General features: G+C 41.7%; 1 long non-coding RNA gene across 15 annotated transcripts in view; it reads right to left on the bottom strand.

Annotated features, from left to right (window-relative positions):
• Positions 1–26,003, bottom strand: part of LOC111260052 (uncharacterized) — a 105,784-nt gene that overhangs the window by 16,590 nt on the left and 63,191 nt on the right. For 3 of the 15 annotated variants that reach the window (XR_015310848.1, XR_015310857.1, XR_015310859.1), the window contains one exon: positions 19,602–20,781. The exons of 10 other annotated variants lie outside the window; for them this stretch is intronic. This is a non-coding gene — a long non-coding RNA (uncharacterized LOC111260052). Of the gene's footprint in view, positions 1–19,601; positions 20,782–26,003 lie in introns of those variants that run through there. 2 more of the 15 variants (XR_015310860.1, XR_002680018.2) reach the window with 2 other exon arrangements.

Raw genomic sequence — 26,003 nt, 5'->3', positions numbered from 1 at the left:
CGTCGTCGTTTTTCGCCCAGTTTGACACATGGCTGCATAACGTAAATTCTAGGCAGACCCCGGCGGCTCGTTGAGAACCTCCCGAGATCGGGTTTATTCCTTTGGTGAGTTACTCTTCGAACGTCTTAGGGGCTGCTGTTGCTGCTGCCGGCGCTACGAGCGTTTTAGCTGCAAACGCAGATAAAGTGGCTTCTATCACTGCGTCTATACTTTGTTCAGTTACGTTGTCCTCCCTCATTTCCATCGGTACTTTTCGAATAGCAACACCAATTTGTCGGTAACGAATATGCTTCAAGCATATTATCCCATATTGCAAGTCGGCAATGATTCACTTCACGTCCTTTTCTAGGACATGTTTTTAATTCGTGTGTTGAACTTCGTCAAGTCGATTTACAACGCACTCATTCTAAAAATTCGTTTCTGTAACACTAATAAACTGTAGCTTCCAAAGGCTATTGATAACGAAATTCTACATTAATTTCTGGCGAGATATTGGCGAAAAAACAGCAAGTACAAACATACAAACAAGTTTGTTGACGGGACTCAAAGCGTGGTGCTCAGCACGTCTATATAGTCATTGTGTAAGAACTATACACGGACCTAAAAATAGCATGAACCTACGATAAGGAGTAGATGAGCTGAGTCCAAATATTGGCGTGCGAAAATCCTAGGTATATCGTGTGTGTCGTTAGGACTGTTTACAAACAGTGTGGGATAAGGTACGCACGCACACCTCCAGGTCGAATCTTCTTGTACTCTGATTCACCTTTCGCCGCATCGATCTTGGAGCCGGATCTAATTTATAGCCTATGGCGGTCCTTTTTCTTGTCCTACTATTCCAACTTGTTGCTACCGGCACTTATTTCATATCTAGAAATAAACCTGTTGCCGTACAGTTCCTCCGCGATTATCCCGACATCTGTTGCCGTTTGAGTTGTCATATTCTGTCCAATTTGTACGCGCCTCGCGTTTATATAGCTCGACGCAGACGGCTTTTTCCGGGATTCACAATACGTCCAAGTGCCTTCTTTTTCTAAGGTCCACATGCCTCAAGTGCTGGCTAAGCGTCGTTCGTTACTTCCTTCGTTCCCTCCTTTAAGCCAACTTCCTTGAGTAACCCATATAATAAAATATAGATATTGACATTGTGTCAATATTTTTGCCAGACGACAACCGTTCCAACATAGCGTAACAGACAGCCGGAAACAATATTATTAGAAAGATTAGGTCGAATTGTGCAAGGCCGTAGTTAACCACAATATCGAAGATAAACCCCGAAACATTCAGGTGCCTTAATCCGTACGAATATTATTTTTTTTTTAAATATATTTATTACATTAGTTATCATTTGTTTTCCGCCAAGATCATATTTTCTATTCTTTACGATGTACAGTCTGCCCCTGTGAAGTTTCTCCGGGTCCGGCGGGTACTGTAAACGTTACTAGCACTAAATATATAAAATCTAAATTAACTTATAATAACATGATGCATGACCGGTTCCATTTAGCCGTCCACACTGAGGGAATAGTGCGTCCAAGTGTTGTATAATAAATCGGGTTTGTTCAAAACTTGATCCCTCACCACGTAGCCGATGGTTGACCCATAGAAAACTGCGGTGCGCTTGCAGCGTATACACGCAAACATGTCGAAATGAACTGTCGAAAGCTTTCTAGACAAAGCTATCTGTGTTAAACATCTGTGCTTTAGCCGGCATACAATGGGTAAAATGATCAGTCGAAACGCCTGAGATTTTTGCACCGACATTTTTTTTATCGGTTGACACGTCCGTCTGAAACCTGGAATCGATGTAGCGCAATACCTAAAACATTCACAGCTACATAAATTGGAGTTGAAGAACTTCGCAGACGGCTAATTAACGAACTCGAACGAAGGAATTGAAATTAGACTCGTGATTCATATATATCTGATTTTGTCCTGCATTAGCAGACACTTCGAGCAACAGCTGTACGGGGCACAATAACTACTTTACCAGCTTTCCACTTCGATGAGCCGTTTGACCTCGACGATCAATTGTTTTTCCTACATTGAACGTAATTGGCTCGTTGAGGTCGAGTCGGTCCATTTCAGTGTCTAAGAGCGAAATACGCTAAGGGATTAACACCGAAAATGGGTTCACATCAGCGGCAAATGGATGTCTACTACAGCTAGGTTTTGTCAGGAAGTCCAGGCCACAACCGGCCCTACATGGCTACCTGTTTAGTAATCGACAGGCAGATGAGTAAGTATATACTCCACGTTGTAGCTAACGTATTTGCCTGATAGCCTTGGAAAGAAGTTGTGGAAATAGAAGGACGAATCCGGGCGCAGACACACTTCGATTTGTGTTATCTAATGGAATGCTTAACATCGATAACGGACTCAGGCAGATAAGTGGGAAACTATCATTTTCCAGTTCTGGCAAAGACGATTTTTTACAGACTGTCAGTATGGTGTAAGGCAAGAGCGTTTTGACGCTCCCACTTCGTAATCATTAAGTTCGGCTATAGTTTCTGGATATGCTATATAGGATAAAAACCCACTATGATTGATGTATGTAATGAAACCGTTAGACTGTCACCTTAGAGTGAGAAGTCAAAATGGCTAAATTGAAGAGCCAGATAAATATGTCCCTCCACTGGCATCAATAAAAGGTTTTCAAGTGATGATATATAATATGTAATGGTCAAAGCCGAACTAAGCTTCTTGTTCAATGTAACATCTCTTATTTTTAGTATGTTAGAGAACAAATATATATTTTTACTACAGAAAATGTAACTATGAACTGTGAATTTAGACAGAAGGTTTTTGCCCAATCGGACTTTTTTAGCCTTTTTAATGTGCTCTCCGCAGTATTTTTTACGGCTATGAATCATCAATCACGCGAGCGATTCATACGCGAGTTAGCTTGTATGCCAACAATACCTAGCCGAAATCCGCCATTGCAACAAAAAAATCTATGTTTTATGGCCTTACTTAGGCAAGCAAACTAAATTAACGGACGATTTTCGTGCAGATGAATGACTGAAATTAACGTGCGACGGTGGAAATGCGTTGATCGTATTTTTGGGTATAGGCACGAGCGCAATCAGGCCCCCTGCGGGTGAAATACTTTTCGTCCTTTAAACGCACTAACGCTTGTAGGAACATCCAAAAAAGGCAAAGCAGTCGAACAAAAACAGAGAAATGTCAACCTATAAAAACGAAAAAAGGTTATTATCAAAACAAGCGCTTCCGATGGGAAAGAGCATGATTATTCTAAAAACCAATTGCAGCCTACCAATAGGCCACTAGGGAAAGGCTGCCCGTCCAGAAATAATAAACGTTTCGCGTTTCGCTCCCAGTGTTAGCGTAAAGCACCGCTCTAGAGAACTCGTATAGGCTGAAGTTGTCGAACTGTGTTCGTTTTACTGTACATAGCAGGGATGCACTTAATAACACTCTAAGTACATGGTCTAAGCGAGTCTGCTGATTTAAATCAACCAATGCCTTTTTTCTCAAGCGAGACATACAAAATTAGGACTTATCGGACGATTCCGCATCGATCTAAATACTTTTCCTAATGAAATTTTTCCTAACTGACCTAATGAAATATTGGCCGAATCGTTTCTCTACGTATAATTTTTCAGTGCAGATCCTTGTCTAGTATAACTTCACTTTTTTGCAAACAACTTGCTTTTACATGTTTGGAAGGTTGCGGGAAACTGCTAAAATTTGCGTACAACGGATCGCCATGTAGTAAAAACTACAAGAACGTCTGAAAACCAAGTTTAGTATAGGGCAAGTAAACGATCTCTTGGAGGCAATCCAGTCGATCTGTTCTAGTTTGAACGATGAAGGCCCTTTTAAGGAATCCGTTCAAATAGCCATAGCATTAAGGTTCAGTTGCCCCTTTAAACGCTCGTGATAATTTTTCCATGACGGCGTTGTTTGCTATCCACGCTTAGGTCCTTCCCTCCTGCTGGGGTGGGTGGTTGACATATTTAGGGTTATTCTTTACAGCTCTGGTTACAGAAAAAAGAAAGAGAGAAAAGAAATATATCCAGAGCGATAAACAATTTCGTCATACTGCACAGTAACGACAGGCGGCACCAGAACATTGTTATTGGTAAGCTAAATATAAATATAGACCTGTAGTCTGCACGTATATTTTTGTTGGTCACATGAAGGCTGTGTGCGTGTCTATGAACCTCATGGCATTACAGCAGCCACAACAGTAACACACAAAAGCTTTTTTACTGGCGAGTGACCTTTCTTTCCTAACCTAGGCAACGTAACAGTGGAGTTACCACAGTTAGCCGACCTACACCCCACAAGCCGTCGCACGCCTCGGTGAGTTACGCTCGTATAACGAGAACAGCAGACGGCGGCGATTCATTGGTCATCGTAGGTAATAGTAGCTTCAATCAGCGGCACTATCAAATCGGCAATATCAACACATAGCATAACTATTCACATGGCGCAGTTTGTAAGCGAATGAGTAGCGAGAGCAACGGACGCATCTGTGTAAATGAGGCGAACGAAATAGGAAATCAAAGATGGGCAACGAGAAGGACTTTACGAGCAGTTACATCACCGATGTCCAATGGCAGCCGTTATTGGGACGGAAAACTAACATCGACGTTTGCCTGTCTGTCTTCTCAGTGGTTCATTTATGTTATAGTATAGTCCGGTCCGATTGAATTTACGAATACGGCGTTTAACTCCCGTTGTTGCAGGTGCATTGTTTGCTTGCGGTAGATACAAAGGCTATTTTCGTCATATCTGTACCACTAAGGAAGTCTGCCATCGTTGTTCTCCTTTCACTCTATATAGATATTCTGGCGCGACGCGATTTCGTACCTGTCTTTCATGTCCATATTTGGTGGCAATGGGCCTGGAACCGATAACCTCATCTTTTCCTTTACGAAGCGATTGCGTGGGAGTACAAGAGGATATAGGCCAAAGGTGACGGTAAGAAATAGCGTTGGAGTACTTCGAGGTGAGGAGTCTGGATCCTGAAGCCACATGTGCGCACATGCAGGACGATGCGGACAACAAATGATAAGTTGAACATATAGCACGTCTCCTCGGACACGTGCTTAGGAAGATTGCTTTAATTAAGCATATGACGGCGAGAGGAACACGAAATGACGAGTATAATCTATATATCATGACATTTTCAAGCGCATCATTGTATACTATATGCATCTGGATTACGTGTAGATTACATATCCTCGTGTAACCCATATAGGCATATGTGAAATATACCTTGATTACTGGCCGGGAACGATGCCTAAAATGGCTGTCTCTGCCGAAAAGCAGCCGCTGAAATACTACATGAAAGAGAACGTATCCAATGTATACAATGGCTGAAAGTATGCTAATAAAGCACATATTTAACGGCGTATTGATATATTTATTTAAGATAAAGTTTATGCTAGTATGCAAGTTGAATCTAGTTATTTTTGTCTGCATACGAATACATTGCGCGTCGAAAGTGTTTATTTTACTTAAACAGACTCAGGCATACGACTCGAGTGGCAAACACCGCACAAACGTATTTCTTCGGATACACATAACGCTATCTGGGTCAGGACCTTTAACTTCTGCTTGCATAAAACCTCTAACGTAACCGTTCTCATCATAAACCGGTTGCACAATTGGGTTCATTAGAGAAGATAAAAATGGATAATAGGAATAAGGCAAAACTCTTTCATTAATTCGCTTAATAACGTTTGAGTGGGCCTTTTTTTTAGTTATGAAATATGAACAGGAACAATCATAAATAATATTTAGTGAATCTTGTTTATGTCAAGGACGCAAGGATCCATCGTTAGCAAATGTTATCCTGACGCAGATTAAGAGCTTGTATAAGAACATACGAATCTAATAATTTTATAGAAATATGCAATTTATCCAGTTGTTTTTTTACGTCTCTATAGTTAATGGAGCAGTTTAGGTTACTTCGGCCGTTGCGAACATGGGTCCGATCTTGAGAGCGCCATGTTCTCATCTGTTGAGTATTGAAAATCTATGTCTGTCTATATATTTGTCGGGTGTAAGAGAGCTTTTAAAAATGGTCCGATCGGGCTGATTTTTTCTACTGTCTCTAAATATTTGCTCTCGAAAAACAGAGGCGATTGGCCAAAAGTTTCGCTTCCTCCTGTAGAGCGTAACTGGCCATAAACCAATGGAAAAAGCCTTATTTCGAATTTCCGTGCCACGACGCCGCACCAGCGTTTACAAGGCGGCTATTTGCACCATTTGTGCTGATATGACCAAATGCAAATCAAGGGCACTTTTCGGTGCAAATCTTATGACTTAAAAAAGTATACCCAACATGTGTTTTATAGGAAAGAAGACAAGCTCGGAATGAAGTCCACGGCTTGCGCCCTCGGCGTCTCATTAATTCTATCCGAAGGTAATCACTGATCAGGATCTATTCTTTAGCCGAAAATGTTTGTTTACTGACGATAGACATGTTTTCAACAAGCCAGCGATAATTGCTACGATTCATTTCTTACTAACGATATAAGTGCTTGTTGAGAGAGCTGCAAATAATAAACAAGTCGGTTAAAATCCTCTGTTTGATTCGTACCAGAAAGCATCTGTCTGACTTCTATAACGTATGCCTACATTCTTGTGAATAAAACAATTTATGAAGGCTAATTCGCGGGTTTATATTTTCTTCACTAATACCCTGGTCGGAACAGATCATCAGGTTCATCACTGAGAGAAGCACATTTGGATGAGAGTGATTATCTTCTTTTTTCGCTGCACTATGCTGGAACTTGCCTGTACTTTCTTTGCAGCCGGACACTTATATGTGGGGCTGCACACTATCGATTTGGGCCGACCCAAAAAGTTAACCTATCGGCAGGTGTTCGTCCAGCGCGTATCAATTCAATGGCTCGTTTTGGCTCAAACTATGAAAAAACAACACGTATTTGTTGTTGTCGCTGCTCGCCATGATCTTCGAACTTTTAAACGCTCCCTTCGGATAGCCACTGTCCCAAGCACAGCTTTATTGAAAAGTAGAGCAAAATAATTAGTATGCTGGTAATTCATGTATAAATATTTAACAGCTTAACAATAATAAGATCGGGTTGGGGTTAGGCATCGTCACAGTATGCGCAAGCAGCAGTTAGCGTTTTAAGCGTATGCACGCATCGGTCTGTCTTCTCAAACAGTCGTCCTGGAAGGTTACAGACACCCTGCCCGGTTCAGTTTAAGCACGGTTATGGCTGGTCTCAAACCTAATTTGCTTTATCGCCAACGTACGCAAATAGTAAGCTCGATTTATAGCAAATATTGGCAGTGGGAACCAGCTTTATTAACAGGTTTATCGAAGCCTATTGAATTTTCAGGTTCGTTGTTTTTTTTCTTGTGCGAAGGCAGAAACCTCACAAATGGTACATAGTGTCAGCTATAATTCTGTAAAAACACATAATGATTTGAAGGCGAAGAAAGAACAGATTGACCGAAGCCGATGTTCTATCTTTCACGTTCCCCTTTAGTATTTGCTTTCCGTAGTTCCTGGTTTTCGCTGCGTGGCGAGTCCCCTGGATTTCACAGAAGGGGATGCCAACAAGGATATTATCATGAGAAAGATAATCCTGAATATATAATAACGGTAATAATACTGTCAATTCAAATTGATTTTCAGTTCTGCGGTAGCGCTCAATTATCCGTGCGGATAACGAAGATGGACGGCTTTGACTAACGTTACTGGACTGAATAATACAGGACAACATTAGAGGAAAAGTTGAAAACGCTTTAGTGTTCTGTATGGAGTATGATGATAAACTTTTCTCTCGGCGAATTTTATGTATTGGTCACATTTACCAGATACTTACTATCCTGTTCGGTACGAAACAGGATAGTAAGTATCTGAGCATTTGCAATAACAATCATACCATGATCTATTTATTTAAAGAAAACTAATCTATTTATTATTTGCTAAACGGTGTACTATATAATTTTTATAATTTAAAAAGTTTATTCTATAAAAGCTTATTTTATATAATTACGTCGGTGGTTTCAGCTGCCTATTGTTATTTTTTCTATTATTATTATTATCATCTGTCTTGGCATTGTATTAGATAGAACGCTATTTGACATTCCATCAAAATGACAACAAAAAAGGCATATGATTGACAGGACTGTATTCGGGGGCCTGTTGGCATACGAGCTAAATGGCCCAAACGATCCAAAGGACCATTGTCATCCTGATGATTTCCTAGTGTTTTTGGATTCTAGATACTTCGAAACCTATCAGACGCAGCTCCATACTACGATGTATGTGAACTCGTTCTTACTTTGATGTTTGCGGTTTGATTTGCTGGACCGTCATAATGCTTTGTCAATTACACCTTCGAAACGGAAGGATAATACACAAAGAGAAGGATTGTTTCTATAATTGATTTCAATCGAATCAGGTGCGAACTACTACTTTAAGGAAGGCAATTGCCGTCGTGTGTACAGCTGGCGAAGAGCAAGAGTATCGATCGTGTTCCTATATGATACGAGACGTTTGTAAGGATAGGGGAATATGAATAGCAGAAGTGCTGAAGTCAGCAGCTGCAACCGAACAAGACCAATGGTTTGTACAGGCTGAAAACAAACATTCTACTATTTTGTGGAAAGTTGATACGAAATGACACATATGGACTGCGTTCACATACATACGCGTATCATTTATCTTGTGTCGATCCCGTTTGCAGGTAAGCTGCAATACAAACTAAGTATGGATGTTTCTGAGGGTCTAGAATAAATTTACATGTGACGATTGTTCAAATTCACAGTCAGCGAGCGTTTGCTCGTTCCGTTCCGACAAAACCGAAATCTTCATACCTGCAGCGATCTATAAACCCGGCACGGTGATCATAGTACCATGGCAGCGTCAATCTCGTTGTTAATGAAAAACGACAGAGGATTTAGATACCAACAGCAATAAACATCATTCGTTAATTTTTCACTTAATTAAAAACGTTCCCTTCTTCGAACAGTTAGTTGTTTCGCCTGTGACATAAAGACAGGCACGTGTTCAATGGCTGTCTACGCTTTCTATCCAGCAGTTAAACGGCGTACCGCGTAGATCTGTGTTGTTAGCCGGCCCCAACCAGCCTTTCCTGAACTCAGGCTGTGTATACATGCACTTCGAGACCAACTAGCACGCCATGAGGTGCGCATGTGTGCATATGCACAGTCTTTTGCTAGTATCGGTTGGATAGTGCCACTTTGACGAACAGAAAGGAAATAGATTCACCAGCGTCACTCTCTCGACGACCAATGATTCCATTTATGCCACAGCGGCCACCACAAACGCAAGGTCGAACCGCGAACTACAGTCATGGCGGCATCGGTGGCACTCGCAGGGAGTCAAGCTCGGGGGGACCAAACTGCCCCTGTCTTTGCAATTTTCCCACACTGCGACAATGTGGCATTATGGTCTACGGCGAGAGCGCGATAGCATGCTGCCCTTGAATATACCATGTATACGCCCCTATATGTTGTGCAAAAGAAAGGGTTTAAATAACCCACTGAATTCAGTCTTTGCTTCTCTATTCAGCTACACTACCGACGTGGGCTATACACAGCGCAAAGCCGGATTGGCGGCTGCCAAAACGTGGCGTCATCGTTTGTCGGTTGTATTCCACTTCGTCATGGCCCTGGAAGATGTATAGAAGACCCGTTACAGATAACGGCCTAGTTAAAACCAGACGGCGCCCTTAAATGTGTCTCGGCAACACCGTGAGCAATGCGGCTGCATAAACATGAACGAGCGACACAGCACAGAAATTTCAATCGTGCTAGACTTGGCCAAGGTCATTCCTTTAACCTGCAGTAAGTTCTAGCAAACAAAACATCGTCACATTTCTCTGTCGGCAAAGATATTCAGTTGTGTGTCAATGAGCGGGCTACCAAGGCTGAATCACAATGAATGACAGTTAGGCTGAAGAAGCCAGCCATGCAGAATGGTACACTTACACCCAAAATAGATGCTTTTCGAGCATATAATAGACGGAAGACAAACTGATGCCAAGTAGCTGATACGAAACAAGGAGCTAAAAAAAATCTAACACAAATAGATCCAGCTGAAGGTCAGATATTTTAGAAATCATTCTTTACCAGTTTGTCCGCATCTTAGCTTTCACGGTTCCACACTAGAAGATTCGTAATGTTTTTGAGTGTGTTTTTAATCTAAGCTAAAAGCTCTTTTACTGTATAAACGTATAACAGGTGAGCCGGGTTTGATCCGGACTGTGTTAACTGTCTTCTATACTAGGATTTTTTGCGGATGGAGAAATGTTTGCTTAAGGTCTAGGAACCAAATGCAAAAAGTCATAAAAAAAACCTTTCTGGTGTGAGTGAACACAACGAAAAGCTGTAGAAATGGATATTGACCGCTGATTCTCGTTGAAACCTCACTCAAATAAGCATAAGCTTCATAAGTGTAGACGATGCTTCGAATGGGTTCTCATATATTCGTATACCCATAATGGAGGTACCACGTACGCAGGCTTCGGATGCTTAAGGGTTTCACTGTATCAGCCGTGCGGCAACAATGGTCACTATCGTAGTAACAATAAAAACGGCAAAAATAATGTTAGCGACAAAAACAATTGTCCGTTCCGTTTAGATGCTACGAACAGCTCCATTTATTAACATTACTGTGTTGTATCTTGTTACCGTGATCAGATGTAGCCAGTCACGCGCACTTCGGTGGACTCACTTTTCATTGTCACGTCGGCTTTGGTTACTTCCTCTGGACTCTAAATAATAGCTAGATCTGTATGTAAGTACGCAGCGTTGCCGACATACACACACATGCGCATTGTGCCTGCGGGACACGCCACACAGCGAATGACGTTAATCATCATTTCAACGCAACAACCAGCAAAGCTACCCTTTCCCTCTTTACTTCGGAAAAAGGTCTAGGTCCTGAAATCGTTTGCATTCGCCCTTGAACAGACCTCGATAAGACCCCGAGCTAGCTCAGCCGAGTAGCACGTACGATCAGATGTGACGTCTCTGCCACAGCGCAAGGCACAAAACATAAAGACTTCTCTCTGTTACCCTTACATCTGCCCTTACCACTAACCCGTCTCCATGGGTCCCTTTCCGTCCGGTGCCTGTCTAGTTGTAACCCCCGAGTACCCAAAACGGGTACATTCCAGTAGTAGTTACGTCTAGTAACAGCTGTAGTTTCAGTCGTCTACGAGACTGCTGCTATTATTGTACGTGGCATTAAATATAGAGGGGGATATATGAAATGTCATACCACTTGTGGCCGGGTTCGTTGAGTGGCCACACTCGTCCCCCGGGATGTTTCTGTGAAAAAACATAATTGTGGCAGACATACCTAGACAATAATAACTATTTTATCTCCACACAGCGGTAACACAAATGTGTACTCATTTTTCCTGAAAACGCGGACCGCACAATATAAGATCATGGGCTGACCGAAGAGTACGTAACGACTGGTCAAATTCCATTGGTTAGATTACAGGCCGTATGCGTATCTGTGATAGTCGGTAACAGAAAAATTAGAAAAAATTACAGTAAAATCAACTTTAGAGGGGTCAAAGTGTATATTATAACCAATACCGCAAAAAAAAACAGAGGATAGATGTTATGTTTAATGTGAAATTCATTCATCACTATGAGAAGAAATTCAGTTAATAGGATAATAATAAAATATTTTCATGATCGTTTTAGGGTTCTTCCTTTAGACGATGTGAGCGACAGTGAAGCTAAACACAGCTGTCTAAAGGGGGTTTAAGTTGTATTTTAGCGTTTAGGCGTTTCGCTAAGCTACACAAAGGTATTTTTGTTTCTAACTGATAAAAAAAAAATAATAATTTTATTTTCACGATGTTATTATTCAAACCTTCTCTGTCGATTGTAATTTAAAATGGATCCCTTTTTTCACGCTCTCCTTTTTATACACCTCTATTCAGTTTTCCTTGAATTTGGTCCACATCTTTATAGCGAGTGTTCATAATTTGATCAAGTCGGTTAAACTTATCGAGCGAATTCTACCGAATTAGGGGTCAACCTGGCGACAATGCCCTTCGCTTGACGATTTCTAGACGGCAACAGCTTTCTTATGAATGCACAGTGCTTTCTAACGCTGACAATCCGTATAACTTCATGTTTCTTTCAATGGAGAGCGTAAACAAAAGCAGGGGACGTTCAAGCTTCATTTAGATAAATCCCGACGGGAAACTAAAATACTCAGCTAATTTTCGTCTATTTCACACATACGGTTGTAAGCAGCAGTTTCATGGATAGCATTATTGATTTTTCTTTGGCCAACGGCGTTTTTTCGCTGTTGATTTACTGCTACATTATTGTACAGGGGGGGCGATTTTTTTCGCGCTTAGTATTGGCAGACCGATAATACGGCTTATAAAATAGGAACGACGTACGTCCAATGGAACAGCGTCTACTTTTTGCACAGTTAACGGTTGGCAGGTTCGTCCATCTGTAAGCCGGTTTATTTCGTTCCTGTGACCCAGTTTAGCGTCTCTAATAATCTGCTAATAATAGCAGGCCAAGACAGACTGGGCAGCGGATCGATACAAGGTGGGGAAGCGCATAGGGATAAAATGACGACAACGAAAATGACAAATTTCTATATGTCGCTTCATCTGTATATGTACTATATTGTACGAGACCACGAGACAGCCCACGATAAGATGGCATTCAGGCACAAGAGTGACTAACCTATCTAGGACAAAAAAGTTCTACGACATATTTTGTCTACGCTGCCTTTTATCGTTGTCCGTTGTTAAGAAGACTTTCGTTCCTGTATATTCATACACTTTACTATGTTTTTAATCTTAAGAAGGGAAGACTGTTTTTTTTCTAAGTATTTATGTAGCTGTCGCTTTCACTGTGTGTACTTACATTTTCCACCCATATCGTAAGTCAACCTATTTCACACCAGTAGGCCCTGCTCCATATGGTTCTTACGCGACCTTTACTGCAGTATTCAGCAATAAAGTTATCAATATACTACACAGCTCTTCTTTTTCGTCAAAAAGCAGACTATATGTTTGTGTGCAGAGAGAATTACCGGCCTGCTCTAGGCACCCGTAGGCACAACATGGAAAACAACCTTGATCCGAAAAGCAGGGTCTTTATGTAAAAAGAGCGCAGAACTTCTTATATGTTCGCTAACATTTAAGGTTATCCTGCTCAATTCTAGACGGCGGCTCGCGGAGCTCTCGCTGACAGACATAGAGAAGTTAGTTTTAGAACCAGAGCTGCGATGCGTCTTAACCACCAACGTTTACTCTTTCAACTGCTGCTAGAACGCCAAGTGTGCAAAGGTCATCTTGATCTGCTGCGGAAGGTACCACAACGCCGTATACTTACGGCATATAGGCGCCACGTCCTATATAGGAACCCAGCCACACAGTGCGGCTGCTTTACCAAGCGAAACCGGCTCTTTTCTCTTGGTAATGACGCGCTCACGCTTTAAGAGCCACAGTAACGCCCTTAGCAAGAACTCTAGCGGAAACGACAAGCATGGAGCAACAGTGTAACAGCGCACCGTACACACTGGCAGTAGTAGCAGCACCGTGAAACAACAGGTCCTGACGGATACTGCTGTTCGCACATAATTCAAATAGAAGCAGCAATGAATGCTGTATTAGACATGCAGCCTGGAGAAGGTTAGAAGGCTTAGAAAATCCCGACTATGTGTGGCAGACCATGATCCCTGCTCTGGATTATAAATCTGATCGTTTTGCTACTTTGTTATTACTGCCTACAGCAACTTCGAAATTGCCTCAAAGCAAACGGCTCCGAACAAGCAGGGCAGGGAGAAACAAACTACCATGAAGACGACTCTTATTTCTAGTGCTGCTGTTTCAGCTTCTGTCGCTGCTCCTGCTGTTGATATGATACCACTGCTGTTGGTATAGTCCTACTTCTATCAGGTGTAGTGTAGGACGCTGGCAATCAAGAATGCGAAGGCATCATACTTAATGTAAGTAGCTGAAAGAAGCTACGACAGAACGTGGGGTAAATTGAAATAGGGTAAACGGAGGGGCAAGCCACCCACGATCTTTTCATAATGAGTCACATGGTATAGGGATATAACAGTAAGAACGGCAACAGCAGAAGCTATGCCAAAGGAAAATCGGCTTTCCGTATGTAACCTGTGGACGTGTGAGATAGGCAAGGTCATAGAAAAGATCGTGAAGGATAGACATAAAAACCTTAAAAAAGGCTTCGATATCCAGAACGGTCAGATCTAAGAGTTCGGTGTGGCAGACATAAATATAAAATTGTTTCACTTTGTTCTTGCAGTTAGTCTTTGAATTTTCGGCGGTTCTCTTGAGCTAAAATAGACTCACTACAATGTATGCGTCCTTAAATATTGTTTTTTTATCCACGACTAGCTCAGTTTGCAGCAAAATTGCAAAAAAAAATATTTAGATGGACCGAAAGCTGTCAGGCTACAACAGCAAAGAAAGTACTTTTCTATTCAAATTTTTTTCTTATTTATATGTGTTCAAATCTGTCATTGCCGCAAATCCATCCTAAGGTACATCGACAGTAAAATTTGGCCTATGCGGTCTTTCGCTAAACGCCCTGTCGAACCCGTCGCTAATCTCATGGGACCAAAGCAGATTCTGCGCTTATCGATCGTATCAGATAAGGTCATTGTATTGGTTAGGCGTCGAGGAAAAGAGAGCGTCGTTAGTCAAGGTATCTATCTAAAGGTTTCAAAAATTGATTTTCGCTGCTGCTGCCGCCGCCACTTTATTTGAATGTTTGATAACGTAAAGCTAAAAAATAACTAGTAACTAACATATACCAGTAAAATGACCGTTTGCCCACGATATAATAGAACCATCTTTTTTTCTGATCGGCGTTTTTCGGCGTCTACTCAACACTCACCATTTCTTTCATAATAACATTAACCTAATAATGTCACGTCAGCTTAGCGTTACATCGTGTATAGTCACCAGTTCGAAACACTGCGGCTGTCTAGTGCGTGTCGTTGACTTAGGGTTCTGCAAAGCTTCCAGTATAGAGGAACACGTAGTCATATATGTCGACGGTGAGGCGGTTTTCTACTATAGTTTTCTATCACTACATATGGGATGGTGCTATCCAGGTGATGCCGGTCTATTTTGTTAATTGTATGTTTTCTCTTTCTATTATTCGTTGCAGCTGACGGATGGAAACTTCAGCAAATTAATATTGATATATTTTTGTAACAGGCATCTGGATAGTTTTTTTTTTGGTCAAGGAGACTAGGCTGACGCGACATTGGGGCTCTTCTCGCTTTTTCTCAAGGTCAGCTATCAGGTAGCTGCTGTTTTTTCATTGGCATCTAGGAGGAAACTAGGCTAAAAAGTGGCAAAAGCTACTACGAATACAGGAATGTGGCCTCTAAAACCATTAGTCGACCAGATGACTAAATTATACATTTATTTCGCTAATAAACAGCAAAAAGTATTAGTTTAAGTTGTGTCGCAGCTGATACACTGAACCAAGAGAATAAATTTACGAGATTGTGTCAAATATATATAGTATATGGAGAGAGAAAAAGAGATTTCCTGTACTCGTTAACAATGCCAGAGATGGCAACACTCAAAGCGCGACTATGTTTATAGCCATCGCCACCATTTGCACCACAATCTTGTGGTTGATAATGACTGGTAATGCTTGTCAGCAAATTGCAAAGAATCAGATCTACCAAATGTAGCCCCTACTCTAGTTCCTTCATTTCTTTCACTCACTGCTAACGTCTTATTGATGTTCCTCTCCTGCGTGGAGGAGAGAGCTGCTCATAACTGGCTGGAACAACCAGCTCCAAAGAGCTACTTGGAGCGATTTGCTAAGAGGAACAGCAAAAAAAAGCTACATTACTTGTCCGATCGATTCAATCAATCAGGCATCTTTACGTTGGCCGCTTTGCTGTCTTGAAAGTTTCCTGAGACGCTATCGTTGTGGCTGAACTGATAGGACAAAGAAGCCGGCTGGCTGAATATTTCCCTCTAGCTGGTTATTGAGGCTATTCCCTCTCTATTCTAGGCTTCCAGACAATGCCGCCTTCCATTCATCAAGCAGTCAACAAAAGCTTGACAACGCGTTATCTATCCACGAATCACTTCTTCATTTAGAAGCGAAACTGAGTAACAATAAGGGAGCTAACTTTTTCTCCATTCGACTATGAAAAATATACGCCGGATTTGTTCCTGTTACCCTTAATGTTACTGTGCCAGTTCTAGAAAGTCTGCCACGTTGTCACTGGGTCTATTAAGTAAACCACAGCAAATCGAACAGATACAATGGATGGTGGTAGTTACGCTTTACGGATGCTGTTTCCTGTTTCCTGTCCTCCTGTGCCATTTGTTTCGAGACGGAGAGAAGCCCAGCATTCTACATCGATGGGTCTGTTGCGGAGAAACTTGCCGAAAGTCCAATCGATTTAGTCTGATTTGCGTTAACTTCTAAAATGGGAATGATTTCGCACTACTGCTAAATCTGCTACGCACTCATAAGTCGAAACTTAACGCGCTATCTAAATCAAATGTATTGTTATCTTGCTGAATGGATCCAATTGGCATGAATACCATATGGTTTGCCACAGCTGTTTCTGTAATATTTAAGTATCTACCTCGTTTAAGGTTTTAGTTTTCTCTCAAGTTACGATAGTTAATCAACTGCTCTCTAATTGGCAGTATAGTGAAAGGAGCCTATCGTTAACCTATTCTTCGGTCGATTCGTTCGCTAGCGTTCATTTTGTTCGTTTCGGCGTGTAGGCTTAGACGCGCTTCGATGCGTTCTATTTACGCTCAGACAAGCCCACATATATAGAGGAATAGCCACTTTTTTCACTAGCGTTTAATGTGAGTATATTGTCAAAGACTGATCTGAGATCAATAATATCCTCTCATTTTGTGCCAGAGAAAATAGGCAGCTGCTGCCGGCAACATAGCGATCCTCGAGCAATAACCTTCAAGGCTCGTTCCTTTTGTTTCGCGCCTAACACACAACATACAAAGTTCACTTGTGTCTGCATATTCCGCCCACATAATCTACGATGCCCCAACTTTGTTGACACGGTCCCTGCTTGCTGGGGCCGTCAAAGACCCAATAACTGTTGCGAATGCGCAACGCTAACACGCACTTGGAATTTACGATTCATTTTTTACACTGTACTTTTGCATTTTGTAGTTACTGAAAAAAAATAATTTGTAACTTCCATTTCGTTTTATCTTTTTGCTATTTGCTGGTGCCTTTTTTGGCATTCGGTGGCGCTAGGGTCGCTATCGTCTTTTACTGTTTTCGTGCCACGCGGACAGAAACGCTATAGTGTGGCGCTATTGAAACGTGGGCTTTCTTAGGGTCGCTTGCGGTGATTTGATGTTAAGCTGAAGCAAGACAGTTCACATAACGATTCACAGACAACTAACCAAATTGCAGAATAAATTGGAGAAAACTAATACCCTATGTAACCTCTCGCTCCTGTCGTATCTGTTCCAGCACACTACGGTGCCCGTGAAGGCCAATGAATGTAACGACAGTGCGAAAGGCGAGGACCAAGGCTGGTTGAGAACAGCAAAGGCAGCTAACTTGGCCGCGGAAGGCCATCAACTGTTCCTCCGCTCTAACCTTCGAACATCGGCCAACGTTATTGTTATCACCGCGAAGCTTAAGCTCTTAGCTGTTAGGTTTCTCGACAGCACATTCTGAGTGGCTCCGATTGTCGCCATCTAGATATATGTCATAAAGCATAAAATGTTGATGAACAGGCACGGAAAACTACGCGTATCTTTGGCCTAGGCCAGAAACGTTCCCGCTAAAAGCTTATCCGATGCCCAGTCTGGTAATACACTCGGAATAAGGGCAAGGGTAGCCCCTAGTATTGTTTTGACCGCTTCCAGCTATCACCCATGACCACAAGTCAGTGCCCCTGACCAACACTAATTGTTTTTCTGAAAATATTTAAGCATGAGGTCGTCGAATGCTGCCAGCAATTCTATCTTTTTATTACTTCCTCAGCGTTCTTTTCGAAACGCCGTTTTCGTTGAATGAATATGCGAACCCATTTAAACGGTCTGCTCGTTCGTTTCGGCCTTAGTTCTCGGCCTTCCAGTTTTGGCTAGTGGTAATTACAAAAAGGCTGCAACTATGCGCTTACTTGCTTCATTACTGATGTGCAAATCCCTCAGGTAAGACTTATCGCAGAGACAACAACAAATACTAAGGAAATCTAAGATCTTCGCCGAGTCCACGAAGCAAAAACGCCGCAGCCGTTACTAGATACCATGATTGCGAGATCATGGCCTCGTCAGCTAAGCAAGCTAGCTGAAATCGCCCCCGTTGCCCCAGATATCTCATTTCAAGCAGCCAAAGGCACGTCACTTGAATATAAACAAGACAGTAATGATGCGACGCAGCAGTTACCATTGTACGCCCTGTCCTGTTTGAACCCTCCGTTAGAAGATGACGAAGTTCGCCAGGAGAACAAAATTTATCGCAAACAGGAGAATTCTAGTGGCATCAACATGGCGGTGGCAGAGCAGCTGAAAATCGCGCCAGAATACAACTGTTGTATATGCTACCGTTGCTCCTTGACCTATTATAATTAATGATTAGGTATAGTATATTAGAGGAAAGCGTTCGAAGCAGTGATTAAGTGCAGTAATATCGAACTTGAAAACTTAAAACATTCACTCAAGTATAATATATCGGGGCAGCAAAAAATTGAGGCATCCTCCAAAAACTTCTTCGATGATGAATCAGTACATCGATTCTTAGGCGATTAGATTGTCCTGAAAACTAGTAACAGATACAATTCAGAGACAGTATAGAAATTTGCTTTGCCACACTCAGATATAATACCAAGATGTGTTTGTGCATACACCTGTCAACAATAAAACATTTTAGTACGATAAGTTGAATGTAATTAAATCGGCGTTTAACAAAGCCTTGAATAGCCGCCAACAACCCGCAGTCCTAATTACAATTGTAAGTGATAAAGAAATCCACCACAAAAAAACTATTATTTTTCTATTACCCTTAACATTGCTCAAAAGCTTTAGAACAAAGGAGAACGCTCTGCCTTTAAGGTTTTATGTCTCAACGGCTCCGTTCAAGATATCTTTCCGGTATCTTTCTTTTTGTTTCGTAGAGAAACAATTCATCTCTATCATAGGTTTTAAATCAAATGCTTCTGTTAGAAACCCTGGGCAGGAAAAAGGCACGGTTCGTACAATGTAGGAAACCAAGTGATTTTCTATGTTTCCAAATCCTAGCGTATTTGCGACCAAAAAAATACGGTGTCTCTGTCGCAATCATCTTAGGGTAATTTTTTACGCGGGTGGCATTGAACTTTGACTGGCGAATTTTATACCGGGCATATGGACCAGCTGTTGAAACGAATGGAATCGACAAGGTAAATGACAAACAATTTCACCCATTTTAACGTTGAAAGATGCTCTTTCTCGCTCCGTCAACGTGTACAGATCATTTCAGTAGTCGAAATCACATGTGCAATAGGTTACTGCCACCAAACTGCTGGTAGAAAAAATATTCGTTTTTTCCACTTATTGTTTTTTTATTTTTAACTTAATAGGAAAGTAATGTGTCTTCATTCATTTCTGCCCTATGACACTCGTCACAACTCCATGTAGGAGGAGAAATTAGAATCTACTAACTTTAATGAACAACTACGCCCTAAAATCTTTGTCCTTCACATCCAGCTATACCGCCACAATGGATTTTCTTTCAGCCTCCGTTTTTTGGGTGGTTATTAACCTAGACACGGGAGTAGCTTTCATCATCCGCACCAACCAGCATCATTATCACTAGAATTCAACGGTGCCACAACCAATCGCCAGCTGTCTGACGCATACGTCGTACTCGAACGCACTTGGACAGCGTGACGCTCAGAAAAACTGTTTTTTTTCTACTGGTGGAGTTATTAGTAAGAAGGATGACAAACTTGCCTTAAAAATGGAAACGGGTCTTTGCGCTATAGTGGCCTAGCAGTGATCGACAGATGACCCCCTTTTGCACTAACGTTGACACCTTCGTTCTCACATATGCCTGGTTTCCAGCAATAGCTTACCTCAGCTGCATTATTTTCAAACTAGTTAAGTTAGTACATGGATGCATTATGTGTCATCTTAATAAATTCTACCGAAGATCTTGTCCATAGGTATGGTAAGCTGTTGCACTCATTGGCTTTGAAAAGTCTTGCTTAACAGACCGCCCTGGGCCGTAAACTATTCCTTTGGACAAGTTTCCAGAACTTGCTAACCAGCTGCTGCCTTAGCATAGACATTGTCGCTATACACTAGTAGCATAGAGTAAATATGACGACTATGCCTATGAAGCTAGAAGAGACTAAATTAAAAATGCAACAATCTCGATCGAAAGCACCGATACAACCCTCTATATCTTGAAATTTCTTCAAATGTATAAAATCTGTCAAGTTTTTTATTCATAGAATTCTGTAACTTTGTATGCTTAGACTAGAGTATGACGGCCAGGAGCGTTTCTTTCAGATATTCAATGTATTTATTCAGCATTTGCCGCTCATTCTAACAATTCTTCTACGCTCTATATATATATATATATCTTCGAATCACAAATCGTTCAAACGTCAATTTTTTTGGAACCTGCCGCTTCATGACGCGATGGTAAACCCGATTCAGGGTTACTGGCTCAATGTGTCAGTCCTTTAGACAATTGGCTTCCTCACCTCATTGGCTGACCAACTCAATAATAAATCGGTGGCATTTCGTGGTGTTTTATCTGAAACTTCGAGAAAATGGGAAAACACCATATTGCGGTAATACTGTCATCAAATCGGCTGTTTATAGCGCTGGCCGTGCTATAAACATAACGTGTTTGACACTAGATTTGATAGGGGTCACTGGTCTGTGATAACGAATACGTGAATGAATGGTTGCAAGAAACCCATGCTAGTCATTATCTAGAGAAATTCTACAGTATACTAATAATGTTTGATAGCCTGGATTTGGGTTGTCCATTTCCTTTAGTACACAGGTGATATAATAGTTGAACTATTATATTTCGGTCACTGATCATTCTTCAATTTTTTCCAAGTGTAAATTTTATTTGTTTATTTCCACGACATCCTTTTCGGCTAATTTCATTACCTATATCCACCGGGCCTAAGTAGACACCACGGCTCCCCACTATTTTTTAGTTGTGCGACTTTAAATTAATGTTCCTTTAAATTAATGTAATTTTTGATTCATTCGTTTTGCCGTACACGCTTTTTATATTTTTACGTCGCGTATCAATGCCCACCTTTATACTCCGACCAAAAGCCCTCGCGGGAAAAAGAAGGAAATCGACTAATTTTCGCCCTCATTTGTCCACTTGCTTGGCCTGTCGGTAACAAATAGCCAGTTACGAGTCGGCGCCACTCAACAAGTCAGTCAGCGAGGCTGAGTTGGTTATAAAGGCAGGCATCACCTCATTCTGAGCTTACGCTCCGACTGCTGCCAATCAGACGATAGATCTCTTCCAGGACAGTTATAACATTGAAATTGGCTAAGCCAACCATATTGCTTAACTCAGTACATTTCCTAACCACGTCCCACCAGTTGCGTTCGCACGGCATAAACAAGAAATGGGACTGTGGGAACACTCTATCCATGAGAAGAGCTTGCCCGTCTTGATAAAAGACATTTGATACTGGTCCACTTATTAATAAAGCGGCAGAGGGAACCGCTGCCACAGTGCGGCTCTGTTTTGGTCTTGGTAGAAACTGGCAAGCTTGGCAAAGCCCTCAGGTAGTGGGAAAGTTACAAGGCACTAATGTCACACAGTGTCAATGTTAAGCCCAAGGACAAGGTTCATTATGGACGCCGCCAGTCGTTTCGGTTGCACTCTAACGACATGTTTCGCGCTCCTCAGCACAAACTACTATAGACGTCGTAAAGCAAATTATGGAGGATGTCAAGTCGCTAGTTTTGCTCAAACGTCCTTTGACGCCGTGTACCGCAAGAAGACCATTCGAATATAGGCTATCAATGTACTCACTACAGTGAACGGTGGTGTCGATACGAGATGGCATTGCAACGTACTGAAGAATCTGATGAGAGGTGAAACCCCTAAGAAGTGCGACGATGAAGGGGCAGGGATTCGGTGTACTTCAGGGATAATTAGTTTTTTATTGCTAATATAATTGAATTTGTTCGGGTTTGTGCCTAAACAGCGAACCGACTTGTGGTCTTTTTGGAGGGGAAAAAATTTACATAGTATTTGCTGTTGTCACGTTTCGAGCAGTTCGAGACCCTCATGTGGCGCAAACACATCCCCGGGCTAAAGTTTTCGTCAGCCGAAAGCTACGCCGGGTATAAGTTTCAAAAAAAAAAACGCGACAAAGTTTGGACTACGTGGCATAACATTGATGTAAGAAACACAACGGGAACTGACAACTGGAGGAAAGAAGGCCTATGTGGCCCAAGTAGCGACAGACCGACCCAACGGAAAATATGTGTGAACATGGGACGGGGACTCGTGGAGATGAAATCATAGCACTGCGCTAATAACAATAATGACGTGCCTGGAGATAAATCAAATTTGCAAGAGTTTCGATGATTCTAGTAAACCCATGAAATGGCGATTTTGTTGCTGATAAATACAAAGGCGTACGTATAAAAGAAAAAAAAGGTCTTCTGAAGTAATGAATTAAGCAGTGCGGACGCGTTCCCTGGAGAAAGCTGAGTTGAGCTATGTCGTATATTGGATTAAATCTAGCTTTTATCGCAAGTACTTTAAGTAATCGGGTCATAAACTGTTCTCTAAGTAATTCAACAGATCAATCAACAAAACAAAACAGATGATATCCAGTAGAAAAAGGACAGACTCTAGCTGTAGAGGAAAACCATTACTTATACGCCTAGTTAGACACACATACATCCATACACAAAAACGACCACGTGCTTTTGCTAAACCTAATTCATGGTAATTGTGTTCAATCGTGCGAAACATTCAGTGGTTCTATTTGCAATAGAAAATCGGAGATTGACGAAGCAATGCAGATCATCAGAAATGCCAGTCACAGATCTGAAGTTCGATAAAAAAAGGTTCGCAGGTTTGATAGTTGCGCAATCGATTCACCCACGTGGAGGCATTACTTTGCAGATTTTTCAACATAAACTTTCTCGACTATCTGCGTGAGGCAATAATAACAAGTTGTTACTTTACCATGGTAACGTAAATGTAAATAACGCAGACCAATACCAAGGATATCTTAGGAAAAAATGTAGGAAAGAAATAGCCGCCGTTTCTAGCTTGTACGTGTCCATTATATTCTAGATCCAAAAAATATAATCAGGCATAAAGGGAAAATGGCTTATTTGAGACACGCTTACATTCTGTTTGACGCTAGTTCACATTAACTATAGATGCGATATCTAATTATATATGATTAATCTCGTGTATATATTTAGTGGTAATTCACTACTGGCATATTAGTTTGTTTACGAAACGGCTTTGTGATACCGCATGCACAGTTGTTGATGGTGCCCGCTATTGAGCTCCAAGGTCCTGAAAAGGCTAATGTCAAATCATTTTTAACTAATGCGGAACCACATATCATTGGCTAGGTGTCATCAATGGACTTGTGCTTCGATTCAGGGCCAACACAATACTATGGCAGATCTCATCAATCCCTATTTGAAGACATTATGTCTTCAAAATGGGATTGATGAGATGAATGTTCCATAAACTGAGCGCGGGAAATTCTAAACAAAACAAATCAACATCAGTACCGGCAACGTGCTGCTATTATATAGCCAAAGCAAGAGAAAAAACTAGAAGTTGTTATATGGCTGGTCTGTGCGGTATATATGGGGGGATGTATAAACGTTCTCCATATTAGCCTGCGTGGACTTAAACTTACTTTGTACATATGTACACATGATATAATACATCTCGGCCCATCGTTAAGTTAGAGCTCAGGTTTCTGCGGAAGCCGCAACCTGCTGCGAATATTTTTGTTCCTGACATCAAATTCTGCGATGATGATGCTGAGCGTCTGGACTCATACAACGTTCATGTCCTTCCAGTTTACCCCCCCCCCCCCCTCAAGGTCGACGTGTAGCATCTCGTTAAAGTTTTGTGTAATCTGAGAATTTTCATGAATCAGCATAGATATTATGTACTTCTACATGTATGTTTGGGTCACATGCTATATACATATAGCTTTGCTGTGTTTATTATCTGTTAATTATTTAGACATAAACTTGGTCAATGCTCAGTCGTAAACAAAGGGTCAGATGAACGCCATTTGCGCACATGTTTGTTCGGGTATGCATTGTGTAAATAACAAATAGTACCTCAAATCAAAACAGAATCGTTCTAAGGGAAGTTGTGCCGAGCTCCTACCATTAGCACCTTTATATATAGGGTAGGCGACTGCAGTCGACAACATGCTTGAGACGGCGACCTTAAAAGGTATCAGCAAGAAATCAGTATTACTAGTATAATTATCATCATCCAAACGAGTTTGCCACCGTTAGTCGCACACCACTGGTTGTCCAATGCGTTTGTGCGGATGACATAAGCCAGCCGGTAAACGAGGCCAACATGGCGGAGTAAATACGCGCAACGTATTGCAGATTGCACCATCACGATGGACAGAACGACGAGAAAAGGTCTGCATTTACCCCTCCCCCCTTCCTAGTAACCTTGCTTAGTGCTCAACACAGAGAGCGTAAAGAAAATTCACGGCCGAATTGATCAGGATCCTATCAGAAAAGCCACGAATTTACTCAACATAGAACCAAGCCTAACAGAAGCTCCTTAAGGGACCATGACCTCTACCACTCGAGTCTATAGCTGCCCTTTACGCGCATGCAATTTCTCGCGGAAGAGGATGATATCGACGCGTTTAGCTTAAGTCTTCCAAACTTCAAAGCGCTCTTACATGCGTCCGTTCACTGGCGTCTAATAAACTGAGGAAGCGCCAAGTCTAAAAAGACGTACGTGCTCCAGCAGCTTCCACCGCTCGCTCGCTGAACAAAGCAGACAGCTTGTGAAAAGTAAGCTTACATCGAGCTTGAACGCGTCCTAAATACGTTTCATCGTTTAGGCTCGAAGGATTCGTATGTCGGGTGAGAGAAGGCTAGTAAACTAACGCTCATCGAACCCATGTATCTATGTCAACCAGTTTACGTCGCCGTTTGTGGCTATGGACACTGCAAGCGGCAGTCGCGAGCGGCAAGACACACGATTAGCCGTAAATTGTACTAAAAAGGACTGTATCAGTTACCGCTACCTTACACGTGCCATGGTAGTGTTTCTAACCTGAATAATTCAAGGAATAGTCATCATTCGGTGAATGATGCCTCGTGCGTCCACATATACTCAACACCTGAAGGGAGACCGGCCACTCGATACCGACCAACAGCTAATTGGTTGCCCGTGTTGTAAAGGGACTCAATACAAATAGGCCGTATAGTTTATGGCTAGCGTTGGAATTACGGGGAATCGTGGTCTAAGAATGAGCGGCTACCCTTACCGACAACGGCTGTAACGAAGGTGGCGTGTTCGCCTTTACTGTCTCCTTGGCAGGAAAATTAATCTACTCAGCCCAAGTTCTGTGCCGGCAACTTTTCTGCTCTCAAAGAGGAGTACATGTACGGATATGAATATTGTCTGTCGTAATTTATGGTTAGCGAAACGAAAAACCGGTTTGGCGATCTGCTTTCCGTATACGAAAGAAGTAAAATTTTCATTCTTTTCAAATTGAGGCAAGTGGCTAATGAAAATGAAAATTGCACCAATCATATATATGTTCACTTTTCTCTAGTTTTCGCTCACGAAGTTGACTACGGCGAAAGAAGAAATCGAAAAGAACTTTGTGCAATCATTCTAGCCGCACATTTTTTTTGGGAAAAGTACTAATCTCTTTTAAGTCATTGAGACCACTCGGGCTTTTGCGTGCTTCGGACACAGCGGTATCGACCGGCTGTTCCTTGCCAATGCTTAGATACGATCCA

Source organism: Varroa jacobsoni, unplaced genomic scaffold, assembly GCF_002532875.2.
Source record: "Varroa jacobsoni isolate VJ856 unplaced genomic scaffold, vjacob_1.0 scaffold_394, whole genome shotgun sequence".
NCBI lineage: Eukaryota > Metazoa > Arthropoda > Arachnida > Mesostigmata > Varroidae > Varroa > Varroa jacobsoni.
Note: the sequence above shows the minus strand (reverse complement) of the source record. Positions and strands in the feature narration are given on the sequence as shown.